Here is a 15,782-nt window from a genome sequence, read left to right as displayed (position 1 = left end):
GGTCAGTTTCCTGATGCTCCTGACGATGTCCATTTCGTCCTGGAGTTGACTTTTTTGTTGAGACATTGCGTTCTCGTGCAATTATGCAGGTTGGTCTGACCTGGGTGTGTCTCTTGTAGAGGTGTTTGGTAAAGTGATGCCACCAGACAGGAGAACTGTGATGAAACTATTCCATCGTTTATTCCATAACTTCCAGAATTACATCAACACTCTGATTCTAGACTGCTCAATGTGTCAGAGAAAGCTCAAAGCAGCAGAGGCTGAGATATCCTGACTTTCGCTCCCTAGCATAGGTCAAGCTCCAAAAACACTTGATACTACATTTCCCATAATACAACTCCCCACTTTGTTAAAAATTTGTATTTGCCAAGCTGTCCCAGTTATTTTCTCAGACTTGTCAAAGCTCTTCCAGAGCCAAAGAAACATTATACAATTTTTCACAGGCTAGGCTGTACTCATCATTAGTAGAAACTTGTCTTTGACATAAAAAATTGGGGGAGCACATCTTTATAAACTCTCAGTTGTGATTTGTGACTGTGCAATTGTCCTTAAAATTCAATAGTTGTGCGGTTTTTAGCCATGCTAGTGGCATTGCCCTTATGTCGAAATTGTATCGTTGGTTGGATGGTCCGTAAATTGGTTAATCAGTCCACCGTTTTGGTTCAGAGTGAAATAGTTGGACAAAAATTCCATAAGTTGCCATTACATTTTGTACAGACATTCAAGATGATGTATCCTAATGACTTTGGTGATCTCCTGACTTTCCATCTAGTGCCACCAACACATTGACATTGATCTAGATGTCTTGATAGCTAGTAAACGAATTGTTATGAAAATCCCCGAATGCTCCTGTGGCGCCATCATCAGGTAGAATTTTCCATTTGTCCAGTGATTTGGTTTAAGATGAAATACCTGCAAAACTAACACAGAGTCTGTAAAATGTTGGAATGCTAACACACTAAACTACAGATTTACCATATATCTACGGCTGTTTTGTTTTTAAGGCCTCTCCACAAAATAACGATCCATCTTGCTATTACCTGAAAGCACTACTGTGGCTAGCAGGAAAGCCAAAAACCAAACATTTGATTTAAGGAAATGTTTGGTGAGTAAAACATGGTGTACAGTTGTGCAATATGTTTTATGTTTTATGTTTGATAAACTTGAATTGATGCTCATACCGTTCCTCTCTGCGCCCCATTTATTTCCATGAGAGTGACTTGATATTACAAACTCTCAGTATAACACATTACAGTTCAACATCACCACAAACTATAACCACAAAAATGTCCATTCAATTGAATTAACGCAGTTCCAAAACTGTATCAACAAAACAAAACTCTGTAAACTCCATGAAGGTTATAACATTGTATTAGATTGCATTAGTTTGGCTAATAAACTGCTAACTGAGTGCATGTTTTTCATCTGATGCACAATTTAGGCCACAACTAAATACTTACTTGTTACCTTAATAGTATTACAAATAAATAAAAAGATATAAAAATAAAAAATTAAAATTATATAACACAAGACTGGATATGGATGGATGATAACAAAGGATCATAATGAATAAAATTCCATTCCCATTTCTGTCTTCTGTAAACAAAAATAAAATAAAATAATATATAATATATATCATTACATGTACTATAACTTATTAAACAGGGGTTGTCAGGGTATGTCAATGTTAGAAAATAAAGTAATATAAAATTATTCCATGTTTATATTATTCCATGTCCATTATATATATTATAAATACTTTAAATAAAGATAAAAAGAGGTCAGAAAGAGACAAGAAGACAGAGGAAGGAGAAGGAAATATTCATATTATTTAAAAAAGAAGAAGAAAAAAATCTTAAATACTACTACTACTGTAAGTATATCTCTTAAACTCTAAAAGACAGTGCACTTAAACCTCCTCTGTGAATGCTGTGGATTGTTGGGGGGATTGATGATTAATTTTTCATTTTCATAATAAAGCATGTTAGGTATTGCCTGAATGGAGAATCAGGAATTAACAACTAACAACATCCCAGCCGCACAACAACACTCACATCCTCTTTTTAATTCTTTTTTCCTTCTGTCTTTTGACTTCTTCCTCTTCTGCTGCCGTACTGCGGCGGCTGCTCAGCCAGCGGGTTTTAAACTCTGGGTAGTGACATGCTGATTCGCTGCAGAGCAATCAGGGAGACAAAACTAATCAAGATGACAAGCAACAGCAAAGACCTGACACTGTGTGTGTCATTTACGGTGTTTCAAATCGCCAAAGCTAATAAGTCATACAGTCATGGAACAGCTATTGTCCCTGGCTTTGAGCAAATGCCGTGAAAGGAAAGAAGCTTCAGGAATAACTGCAAATCTTCCACTTTCAGATACAAACGGAAAAGCAGAAGATTTAAGATATGTAAGACAATGGCAGGAAAAAGTCAAGATTAGCAGTGTGTTTGTGATCCAACCTAACCTATTTAGTCAATCTTAAACTACAGCAGCTGTTTGAAAAAGTCTACATTTTGGGATGATGAAAACTGCTAAAGCTCTGATGTTCACAAAGATTCTTGTCTTTATTGTACTGTGGTCACATTTATTGTGTCTACGTGTCATCTTCATTGTGCAGCACTTTTAACGGTGAGTATTTCCCTTCACTGATGAATCTCTCTCTCTCTGTTTTTTAGGCAAGGTGTGTGCATTCTGACCTCGTGGTCTAACAGGAGTAAAGTGATGAGGTCAGCTTCCTGGTCTACAGATACCTACAGGAGTCAGCTGTCCTCTCAAGTCCTTATATTCATCTTGACAACATTTTTCTTATGTAAAATGTTCAGCCACTGCTTTAAGAATTAACTGTGATTGTGTTAGAATTCAAACTCTGTATTTTAACATCACTCACTATCCTGTATGTTGAAAACTGTCAATGGAAGGCCTAATTAAAGGGAAATAACAATGCTTATAAATGAACTAGCATACCAATATTATATGCCATCATATGTCTGCTTTAATGTAACATGTGATTTTAAAATGCCAGTAGTTCGACCTAATGTAGCCAGAGCAGTCTACATTATTGGGAGGGAGGTTGAACAAAAACAAAACAAAACATACCTGCAGCTCACAAACTGAGCAGTAACTAGTGATTGGTGGACAGTCAGTGATTATTCCCACTAAGGTACTGAAGACCAACAGAAACAGAAATTTCTCATGTATAAACAGCTGCCAGACATTTACAGTATCTATACTAGTTGGTCCGATCATCATGTTTTATCTTACAAAACAACCTATTTCAATTTATCAAAAACTATCTTGCTAAGTATATGTTTTGCCCGAATCAATATAAAAGTATTACTGATCTTTTTTTAAACATGTATTTTATACTCAAAAGGGTAGTGGTACTGATAAGCAGTATCAACAGTGGTATTGGTATTGCTGAAATCCTAACCACACCCATCCCTAGTTGTAGAGACAAACTAAGTAACTAGCATGGCATGGCTTGCCATTTCTCTCTTGTTTTTAAGCCTTTCTTTCATGGTGACATGACTTGTGACTTGCTTGACCTGAGCAATGATTTGACTTGTATCTGCTTGAGACTTGAAAGTTATATTTTGAAACTTGCTTGTCAACTCCTTGATGGGAGGTTTTTGTGGATGGATTGGATAATCCTATGAATTTACCAAAGAATAATGCATGAAAACAACAGTCTTAATTTAAATCAGGTCGTTTTAAGGTGTTTCTGCGACATTTTTCATTTTTGTGCAGATGTATCCATTTAACATTCCATAAATATTTTAAGAGATTTTTTTTTTTTCTTTACTTTACCACACTTGGACTTTAGAAACAGAATGTTCATAATACATATCTGCTCACAAAAATAAATCTATGTAGAGTAATCAGTTTTTTTCCCCTTCATTTTACAGGAAAAAAGTTGTATTATCACTCAATATGTATTAATACAAAGTAGTTTCTGAATTTGTGTGGCGCTCATTAAAGTTTTTTTTCTTTTTCTTTTTTTTTTCTTTTTCCTGTTTCTTCTGCACATCGTGTATGGGAAAAAGTTTTTGTAGAATAAAACGACTTGCAATTTCGGCCTAGTCCACTATGGAAAAATTGCTGCATAGCCTTTCGCTTCTCCAGTAATGCACCTTAGTCGGCCTGTTAGCGAGGAAGAAATGATCCGCCATCTTGGATTTTTTTTTTTTTTGTTACTTTCTACGCACCTGTCTTCGTGGAAATATCTGAAACTATCGCTGAGAACTTTACCCCCCCCCCCCCCCGGTAGGTTATTTAATTCAGTGTTCGTCCTTTAAGCAACTTCATTATCACCAAATGTTTGTAATACAGGCTTCGTTTGAACAGTAACTAGGAGAAGCTTACATGTTGGCACTTTTAATGCAAACATTATCCATGATCTGATCTTTGGTGAAATTGCAATGTGCTTAAATTTCACTCGATAGTATAGATACCAGTATAGCTTAGGATATGGACAGAAAACCGCAGTTGCATGTCTAGGTTTTTCAGAAACTGTCAAAAGTAAATTGTTAGGCTAAAGCAACAGAAGCTAGCTTAGGAGGGCTGTGACTTCAGCTGTCTGTTTAGCATTAGCTACACGGACATTGGCTTTCATGAGATTTAACACAGTTGCATCAGCTAAATATGTGGAACTTATGATGCTTTTATTTTTTCAGTTGTCCAATATTCTAACATGCCAACTGGGTCCATAGACTGATCAAGTAGGCAGAAGTACACAAGCCACCACTTAAGTGGTATCTCTCAAAAACACTAATTTTGTAGCAATTTCCTTTTTTACCTGCTTTTGTACAGATTTTTCCTATGTGTTAAGCAAGACTTGCTTGTGGTTGAAATCATCATCAGCAGTTAGCCGATTAATCAGTTAGTCATTCACAGAAAATTAATCTGCAACTATTTTGAAGAATGATCTTTTACGTTTTGTTTGTTTTTTTTTAAGAGCAAAACATTTGCTGGTTCCACCCTTTCAAATGAAATGATTTGATGGTATTCTTTGTGGTACATGACAGTAAATGGAATATTATAGGGTTTTGGACCTCTGGTCAGACAAGACATTTCAAGACTACCTCTTTGGCAGTGCGAAATTATAACGGGCATTTTTAACTATTTAGTGGACTAAACGACTAATCAACAAAATAATAAGCATGAGTAAAAAATAAAAATAAAAATAACAGTTAGTTGCAGCCCCAATATGTAAGTTAGATGCCTAAAAATACAACTTTTCTAGTTGTTCAATCCAGTTTAACAGACCTACAGGTAGATAGGTTAAAGTTATTGGAGGCACAGTGTGCATGACAGTGTGCAAGCTAACATTAGAGGTGGATTTCCTTTTTTCACTTCTTTGCAACAGGTCGGATTAAATATGACTTTGCACCATTTCCTCTGGATTGCACAGCCAGCGTGCTCCCACTGCTGCACTCAGCCAAGATCCCAAGGTCCCAAAACATCTTTTTGTAAGTAAATTATGAATATAACATTATAGTTCATAGCCTATGAAATGTCTGCACTGTATCTATACCTAAATTGTGATGAGGAGCAGCTGCAGGCTATATAGGCACAGTTTGTGCGCATGATGTCACCCCAGTAATAACAGACAGAATTAATAGAGGGTTGTATTGTACGAGTTAAGCAAAATAAATACATGAATGAATAAAAAAAAAATCTGGGGATGTCAATGAAATATTATTTGTGGCATTTTTGGGGGTGGGACACATTGACCTGTTACAAATGAGCACTAGGGATCCATGCCTTCTAATTGTCCTACTAAACAGCTTAATGCAATGGCATTTTCTTGCTGTGATGGTTTGTGCATCCAGAGCGCCTGTTGAATTAAATTATGTAATGACGTCAGAGAAGAGGCTGTTAAAGCTCTAGACCTTGATTCAGGGTTTTTTTACATGAACAGTCTCCTCACTTGAGTAAAACTTGCTGGGAGATTATAGCAAATAGGAAAACTAGTACAGTCTGCATTTCTGTCTTTAAAAAAAGAACTTCTATAACAAGTGTGTTTTTAAGGTGTTGAACCAGTTGCTGTCAGTCTATTACTTCGGTTCACAGTATCAGAGCAATATTTGTTGATCTTAATATTATCTTCAAGGGCTAATTCATAAGATTTACTTTTACTTCCTTTTTAAAAAAATTTTTTTTATTTTATCGAGACCAATTACTAATGAGCAAAAGATTTTAAGAATTTAATTTCATACTTACAAAAGATCCATACGTAAGTATGAAATCCCAGGGCTCTCCGTAAGGAAATTTTTTCATCGAGGGCTTTCGATTCCATGTTAAAAGTGGGTTTTAAAGTTTATATTATGCAATTTTAGCAGAAAATATGTTGGCACTACACTTTTTTGATAGCACCATCATACTCATCAATTCTATATAAACCACCTCAGATTGATATGATTAAATTTGTACTTTTTATTTTAACTTTTAGGTGCTTCAGCGGTTAATCTTCATTCTTTCACTGATTATTTCATTTTTAAAGAGGAAAGTCAGCAATTATTCAGGTACATGGAGGTTGTATTCGATAGTTAACTAGGACAGTCCATTCTAAACAAATCTTAAGTGCAACAATGTTCTGTTTTTTTCGTTCCAGTATAATTTCCCATATCTAAGTAGTATCCACATGTTTTGAATAGGACATTATCATTAAATAAGATAAACTTTATTGATCTCACAAAGGGTAATTCACATGTCACGCTAGCTTAGTACAAGAACAGATGAATAAATACTGTAAGTAAATTTAAAACACTTAAAAAAAACCCCCCAAAAAACCAACCAGAATATTATATATATTTTGTACATTTACTGTATACAGATGTAGAACATTTGATGTGGCTTACACTATTTTAGCGAAAGGTAAAATTAACATGCCCTGCTATGTGTGTTCCATTATCTATCCTTTATCTTTGATATAAACAAATAAATAGGCTTGCGGTACTGTCCTGAGCTGGACCTTTTAGCAGTTTCTTGTTTGCAAAATAGAAGAGCAGACAGTGAATACTGTTTACTATGAAGTTCAGGAGGACATGGCTTTTTAAGATGCAGGATGGGATGGGTACTCCAAACCAAAACAATATTTTTAATTATGATTATTTTCTCTACCCACTATGGCCCACCCTCCCCTTGGAACAAACATACATAAAAATGAACAGAAACCATTATTATACCCACTTTCCAATACGATTTGTATACAGACGGGTGGCAGATCAAAGGAAAAAAACCAACATAAAGGGTCTTAGTGAGGTGTTTGGCCATCATGTGCCACCAGAACAGCTTCAAGAGTCTCTTGACTCTACTGGTGGGAAGAACACCATTATTCCCATATTCTCTGTTTTGATGATTGTGGGGGAGAGCGCTCTCTGACACCTAAGCAGAAAATCTCCCATAGGTGTTCTGTTGGGTTGAGATTTGGTGACTGTGAAGGCCATAGCATATGATTCACATCATTTTCATACTCATTAAACCATTAAGTGACGTCTCATAAAGGTAAAAGTTAAAGGTTTTTCCTTTAATTTGTCACCTGTCTGTATATTACAGGTTCTTTAGGCACAACCCCAATTACTGTCCTTTCTTTTACCTGGAAAGATCTCATTTATAACCATGATGTTCCAAAGTAATTATTAACAAGAACGACTGTGCCTGTGTTTTGCTCCCAGGGCTCATTTGCATGTTAATTATCATTAGAAACACAGGAAAACAAGTCATCAATGTTAAATAAGCAACTTCTCTTTCATTTTTCTTCCAAGAGCATTCCTGTTTTTTTTTTCAGATGACTTCCATTGTATTACTTGAGATGACAAGCTTTCACTTTGGTTGTTAACACTTACTCTGCTCACAGACTCTATTGTAGCAGAATAGATATTGTGATTTATCGAGTGACTTTATGCTTTTTGGGCAAGATCAACAGTACAAGAAATATGTCACTCCTATTGTTAAACCACTTGCCAGCAATGAGCCTCCATTGTTGTTAAGACATAAGACTGGTATTTAGAGGGGTAAACAAAATGGTCTGTTGAGTGAAACTATGAAATCATAAGAACACGGGTGACAAATTAAAGGGAAAAAAACTGAAAAATGAGCAGAGAAACAGGATGACAGAGACCCCATCCATAGGGCACAAGGGGTCACTGAATGGTTTGATGAGTATGAAAATGATATGAATCATATGCTATGGCCTTCAAAGTCACCCGATTTCAACCCAGTTGAACACCTATTGGAGATTTTAGACTGACTTAGTTCTCTCTACCACCATCCTCAAAACACCAAACAAGGGAATAATGCTGTTCATCCCTCTAGTAGAGTCCAGAGACTTGCAGAGTCAATGCCAAGGTGCGCAGAAGCTGTTCTGACCACGTGGTGGTCAAACACTTTACCAGGAAACTTTATGTTCGTTTTTCCTTTAATTTGTCACCCGTCTGTGCCCAACATAGACACAGTACACTGAGCAAGTTAAGCAATGGTCATAAGATAAATGTAACTAATAGGGCTATAGTGTAAAGGAAGTTAACATAACAAACAGCATCCAACCCAATATGACACATTTTTTTTGTGTCATTTGTAATGGTTATTTGATTACTGTATTTTCTTGCCTGTTTTGTACTGGTACGTACCAAAATTATATTTTCATATATATTATATTATCATAAAACTGTGACAGATTATATGAGCTACAGAAAAAAGGTTGTCAGCTGGTTTTATGCATTTCTACGTTGCACCAAGCGGAAATTCAGGAAGGAACTCCTCTCTATGCTGGGCAGATGTCAGAGGGGTTTTAATAGACAGATAAAACTGTGATTGGTTTGTTGATGACATTAAGCACAGGATACATTGTATTTAATTTATTCTACATAGGATATTCCTCAGAAAATGGTTATATGTCTCTTTCCTTAAAATAATGAACATCAAAAATGACTTCTTGGCACCTGACGATTCCTTTTGCTGAAAAATGGCAGGGGTTCAGTGGTAGCTTTTCCAGTGTGTATGAAAATTGTTTTCTTTCGCCACAAGATGGCGACAGATTACTGTTTTGTAGCCCTTTCACACAGTAAGAAGGATGCTTTCCCCACTGTATTATCGGAATAAGAGGGACTTAAGAAATTTGAACTGGGTTATAGACTAAGCAGATATTGACAGCAGAACACAACACAGTTATAATGTATATTGTAAAACATTGCATATTACTAAAAATGATAATACATGTGTTGAGATGAACACTTTTATAATAGGAATTATTATTGCCTGCCCATTCCATTCAGGCATCAAGGTAATAAGGATTATTTGACGATGTCACAAACTGTATGTAATACAAATCCTTGTACCAACACACACATGCGCACAAAAACATCTGATACAGTAGGCTGTTTGCTTGGCAGGAGGTTGCTACTGAATGAAATTTAATTTTATAACCAAACTGGCTCAGTTTAGGTTTATAACTGGAAGATGCCCCTAATTGTTTTCGGTGATGTAAATGAAGTTCCTTCTTTTAAGCTAATTTCAGTTAGTTGTGAAAGCTAAGTTCAACACAACTACACAAACCTAATTTTTCATGACATTAGTGTCTGGTTTACCTCAAACAGATGCAGTACAGAATGTGTGACGCTATCAGTGCGAACATGAAAATGGATTTGTCAGTAAATAGAAAAAAATCTGCATTGCCATTGAGCAGATTGTCTTTGATATGAGCAGCCTGTGTCGTAGCAATAGCTGGCTGAGCCTTGGACACCAGCAGGTGTGAGGTTTCTGGTGCACGCGCTGAACCCAACAAGCAATAATGTTGAACAAATGTAACCTTTCAGCCTCTCTTGTGCTGCGATGAGATGTTTTTGGCACTCTGTAGAATTTCTGGATGGGTCTCTCTGACTCAGCTCTGACCCTCACCCATCTGTTAACGTATCCAGGGTTAGAAGGCTTCCGAATGCCACATGTTGTTGACCTCAGGGTGTGGACAAAATGTTTTGGGTGTGAGATGGATGCTGTGATGGACTGTGAGGGTAGACGTTTGGCCTATGCATGGACCTTTTTCGAGTTCAAGCACAGCTGAAACCAACCTTATATGCATGTGCTACTCTGTGCCACACCAGTATTAGTCAGGGCTTGTCGGCCTCGGTGGGTTTGCTCCTGGGAAATGGAGTTTAAACATACTGTAGCACAGTGCAGAAGCTGTTAAGTGGCCCCCTCTGCAACAACTCTGTCAATGCATATGACCAGTGTTTAGCGCCACTTTGGTTCTCAAGAACATGATTCAAGTATGCCAAGTGACAACCACAGTGACTTCATGGCAGACATCATCCAACTCACCCATAGCCTCTCACTTTGCACTCCAGGGTAAGCTAATCGCCTCCTTCAGATAGGGCCATGAGATCAGAGTCACATTTTCTTGGTGTAAAAGACCTCTGTGAATGAAAAGAGCTTAATGTGTGACATCGCGTTAGTGACATTAAATGTGTTCACTTGTCACCCCCTGACTTTGTACATCGTTCCAAGCATGATTATTGGCTGATGAGATCCCATTATTACAATTCAGTAATTTACAGTTTCATATTGAAGTTTTATATACTATCATATGCACAAATGTAATTCCCCTTTTTTTAAGTTCTTGTTTCATTGTTAAGTTTATTAAATGCACTGCTCAGTATGTCTGATCTTTATTGGTTTCAGCTCATGCACATGGCATGGTGGCCTGTCGGTTATTACTTTTATCCAGTTATCCGTCTGACAGAGGCCTGGGATTTGGTAGTGCCATGTGCTATTTTAGCAGGCACTGGTACTGCAGTGGATAGGAGACAGCAGGCAAGCAGAAAATCAAACTTTAATATCAGCACAGTGGAAATGGACAGTATTGAAAATATTAGCTTTGACTTTTACCTTTGCTGTTTAAGAAGAGGTACGGGGGCAATACGCTATTAAAGTGTTACCATCTAGGAGTGAAATAGTACCTTTATCGACACGGGCGTAGTGGCCTTGCTGATGTCATCATCACCCTGTGTGTGTGTGTGTGTGTGTGTGTGTGTGTGTGTGTGTGTGTGTGTGTGTGTGTGTGTGTGTGCGCGCGCGCGCGTATTGAGGCAGACTCTTCCCGTGTGGGCATCAGGGGACAAAGTAGTCTTTATGCAGTGTGCTGAGCTCTAAGGCAGAAACATTGTTGAGCAGTAAAACATTCTGTAACTAAAACCACATGTTCCAGAGTGGAGGACAGACAAACACAGGCAGCCTCCGCAGCTCCACATCAGGAGTTGGTGCCCTATCATCAGGGGCTCAGGGGCTCCTTTTTGACTCCAATGCAACAACTCTCGTTCAACAATGTGCATTTTATATGTATCAGGAAACTCAAATCAAGAACAGATTGTCCCTGACAAAAATGCTGCAGGAGATGGGTGTGTGAGGGTAGAGAACAAAGGAACAAGTTTGGTCTGACGCATTTTAAATACAACAGAACATGTCATTTGCTCCTGAATAATTTTTAAAAATTTCTTCAACAGATGTTTAATGAAAGGTGCACTTAACATAGTTAGATTATCTACCAGTATAACATTGCACGTGTGAATGTTAAAATGTGTCTCCTTGCCAAATAGCCCATGGCTTACAGACACTTATAAAATGTGTCAAACATAATTGCCGATCAGGCATGGAATAACCATTATATTAGCAATATTTTATGAGAATCTGTGGGCAAAAATGCTTATCATAAATTGAAGAGGTGAGCTCAATGGCCAATAGAATATTGGGGATGTAAATCCCAATTGGCTGGAACAAGATCAAGTCAGCAGATAGAGAATTAAGAAAGCATTACGTAATTTCTGATAATTTCTCTGTCAACTAAAGTTAAGTTGTTGATAGTACTTTCAAGCAAGGGGGGGGCAAAATAAAAGCAGTTTGAAAAATAAAAACATAAATAAAAAATCCTCCCAAACATTTTACTACAGCTTCTTTGCATGTTTAGGCTTATATTTTATTCCTTCAATAGCCTCAGTGTTTGACTGTTACCAGAGCTACTGTGTTTGCTTAATGGCAGATGTCTAAATTATTGGAAAACTTGTCAATTGTTGTGTTTTTCTTTTGTAAAACTTATGTGCAGGCTGGAGCTGTGTTCTTCAGTGTTCTCTTTTCGGTCTTCTCTGTCCATTAAAATGTTATTATTTCTGCACAGAGCTCTTACCGAATGTGCACTCTGGTAATTAGCAAGTTGGTAGGAGTTAATTTTTTTAACTGATTCCCCACCCTTCTCCGATCATCAGGCGCTCTATCTTGAAATGCTTTAGACTATCACTGGCTCCCTAGGAGGTCAGCCCTAATTAAAGGGACAGTGTGCCACATTAGCCATGCATGGAGTCAAGCCGGTAACAGAATTTGGATCAGTCATTCCCCAAGGTTAAGGCTGAACCCTTGACCCAGACCCAGTGCCCCCATTTACCTCTTTCTTCTAATGCTGGCTCATATCTGCTTTTCTTAGCTTAGCTGAATGCATGCCCACTTATACCTGAATGAGGACCAAAAAGTGTCTCATTTTTATTGCTCTGTCTCGAACTGTGCTTCTCTTCCTCTATATCGCAAACCTATTTTGTTTCTCCTCAGCTCACATTAGGTAACTGCTTGGCTATAATCAATAGAAGTAACTACATGATGATGTTTTTTTTTTTTTAAGTTGTGGTTTGGGGTGCCATGCAAATTATTCGTTTGTGTGAGATGAAGGCTATGAGGTTAGATAGTAATTGAAGCCTGCTATGTATGCATTTTGATGGTTGTAACCCAATCAATAATCAGGAATTCAGTGCTTTGCCTGTGTAATAAGCTTTAATAGACTACAAATTATGTCTGGTGTCAAAATGCCCATGAACATTTGCAATTAGTGGGTCAGTGTAATTAATTTGTAATTGTTAATATGTGTCTATACCTGCTTCATCTAAAACCCTTAATGGTTTCTTTTGAAGTGCTGGAGCTGTGTGTCAGGGGCCATGTTTGTGTTATTGCAGATCCTCTGAGAGCCCATTGTTTGGAGACCTCACAGGTTCCTCCTAATCTAATTGGCCACGGATGTCCCTGCTCAGGACCTTTCTCCATGCTCTGGGGATTGACAGAGCTGTTCAGGGCTTGAAAAGTCACTTCTCCAAATACAGCCTTGTTTAATTACAGGAGGGGGATTCTTGCGTATCACCGCACACAACCCCCCCAAGCCCAATAAATGCCCAGTCTAACTCTTTTCAGACTAGATATTCAACTCCACCTCCAAAAGAATCTCTATCCAAATAGGAACTGGATTTGGGTCTCCTCTCCTCCTTATCCCAAAGCCCTTAAGCGCCTTCCACTTCTCCTCTGTTCACCTTCACTTTGCCAGTGACATACCTCCAATTGGTTCTCCATCCAATGTAAATACAAAGAGATTGTCCCATGCTATTACTTACTCTGAGCTTCGCTGATCCTCACCCCCACCACCGCCCCCACACCCTCCCATCCCCAACCAATCCCTGACCACCTCAGCCTCCACCTCTGTATTCTGAATTGCCAATCCCAATCTAATTTATGGAATATTTTGGAGGTAACTGTATACGGCGGCAGGGGAGATAACATCTTCAGGCCCCTGTGAAGGACAGGAACTCGGCAGTGTGTGCTTAATAACATAAACTGCTGAAAAAGGGCCCAGGCCGGTGCATTGGCAGAGGAGCAGCCCGGTGAGACGGATAGAGTGAGCAGAGTGAGGGGACCCAGTGTTCTGGGGTGGGGTGGGGGTAATTGAGACCATGTGAGCCTCCCCCAGTGGAGGGATTAGAGAAGAAACGGAACTCTCTCAGCCCCAAGATCGCTTCAATTAGATGCGCCCAGAGCAAGAGTACTGGGGAGACAGGGAGGGTGAGAGACCAGCTTGGCCCAAAACGTCTGGACAAAATAGGGAGGAAAGGTGAAATAGAAGTTAGGGTTATGTTCCCACCTACTCCTTTTCCTGCATGTTTTTGCCAAAGTCTGGGGTGTCCGGGTCATGTCTGTGTGTCACAGTACAGCAGATCCATGTCACAAGGGTTAACATTTAATGATAGCATCACTACCAGCTTATGTGCTCTTTTTTTTCTGTTTTAACCTTCGTTCATCAAGGGGAAGTTGGCTACGCTAGCATTCTGTTTGCAGTGATGCCCCGCCTTCAAATGTACATTCTGACTTGGGAGTTTACCACGACAACCGCTGTCCTATTCTGTTGTGGCTGCTGAGCATAGCTTGACTGGATTAGTAGTGGGTTCAGTGGCTTGCTCAAGGGCAAATCAACAGCCTTTTGGCCACAAACCCGCTTCTGTACGCTCCCGGGTACTGTTGCCATAGGGGGCAGAGAAGTGAAACATGCATTTGTTTCACTGAAGACACACAAAAAGATAATTGACCTCATATTCATAGCTGTTACAATTTTTTTAAATCTTAGTATTTTCATTTATTTTCATTAGCATTTCTGTTTCACTTTGTTGTGTGATTTTTAAAAATCAATTAGATGAGACTAGTATAAAGCATGAGGAAATGGCATGCTAAATTGTAAAAGCTTTTTACAGATATGAAGGCTGGTCTCATAGTGACATCAGTCATAATCAGAGATGGTGCATTCATAATGGATCAGGTTTTCCATGCCCGTCTCATCACGTCCCTTCCAGTCTAAACAATTTGAACAGTATAGATTTAACTCATTTAGGGAACTTCAACTTTTCAGTCATGGCACTCGTGTATGTGACAACCATTGGAAATGCTGAACAATGTACACACAGAGGTTAACCCCAGTGTGTTTTGCAGACATAATGTGTTTGCCTGATGACCTGAAACTGTGTCACCATAGCTGTTGCGCATCGGTATTGATGGATTGTGAACAATACAAATGTACGTGCCTTGTCTGTCTGTGGTATGCCCAGTTCCCCTACTGACTGTCTTACAAATTGAACACATGCCATTTTTTTTGTATTTAGATAGTTTCACAATGTATTACCAAATTGAGAAGGTCAAATTAAAAAGGTCACACATGGAAAATGTGAAAGAAATTAGTTATGATACCTGTCTGAAACATGAAATATTTAAGGCAGTTGGAACAATTCAGCAGGTCACAACACAAGATAATTCAAGAGGAGAACAGGAAAGCTAAAATGTGAGCGTGTGCAGTGATGCGTGGCCACTTTGAAGAAAACCCCCTCACAGTAAAAATTAAGTTGTCTCAATGAGTGGTGAAGGACTTGCAGAAATACATCAGGTGTTTTAATGTCTGATGGGGCAGAGGGGTTTTGATTTTCTGGGTTCTCTTGTGAAATTGCCTTACAGGACTGGCTAATAAAATACATAGTTAATGTTGCAAAATTTTGTTAGAAATATAGCTATGTACATACATTGAGCTGAAATACATTAGAAATCAGATAATACAAGCACTCTTATTTTAGTTGATGAGTCTGAAACCCCCACAGATGTTGTGAATGGAGTCTTACAAGGCATCACTTCATTCCTGGTCTTGCCGATCCAGAGTGCGGGACTTTTGTATGAAATGCCACATCAGCCCCTCCTGTGTTTAGGTTTTTGTTGGCACAGCCATGCAAAAGCCTTGATTGTTTAGAAATTTCTGTTTGTTTTCACAGTCTCTAAATGTTTTAGAGAAAACCCTTCACCGTAAAAGACTGACAGTCCAAAATCTCTATGTTATGCTTTCAGCATCATTTAACTCAAACTGAAGGGTTTACAGTATATGCATGCAGTTTCATTGCGTGCAGTCTGCTTCTGTCTACTTTAAAGGCTGACTCCTATGGGCATTTGTGTAT

At 38.4% G+C, this 15,782-nt stretch overlaps 1 long non-coding RNA gene across 1 annotated transcript in view; it reads left to right on the top strand.

Annotated features, from left to right (window-relative positions):
• Positions 1-5,369: 5,369 nt before the first annotated feature.
• Positions 5,370-15,782, top strand: part of LOC120804226 — a 54,078-nt gene continuing 43,665 nt past the window's right edge. The window contains exon 1 of the long non-coding RNA XR_005709425.1: positions 5,370-5,465. This is a non-coding gene — a long non-coding RNA (uncharacterized LOC120804226). The remainder of the gene's footprint in view (positions 5,466-15,782) is intronic.

Source organism: Xiphias gladius, chromosome 18 (genome assembly GCF_016859285.1).
Source record: "Xiphias gladius isolate SHS-SW01 ecotype Sanya breed wild chromosome 18, ASM1685928v1, whole genome shotgun sequence".
NCBI classification, from domain to species: Eukaryota; Metazoa; Chordata; class Actinopteri; order Istiophoriformes; family Xiphiidae; genus Xiphias; species Xiphias gladius.
This window is presented reverse-complemented; position numbering and strand designations above follow the sequence as displayed.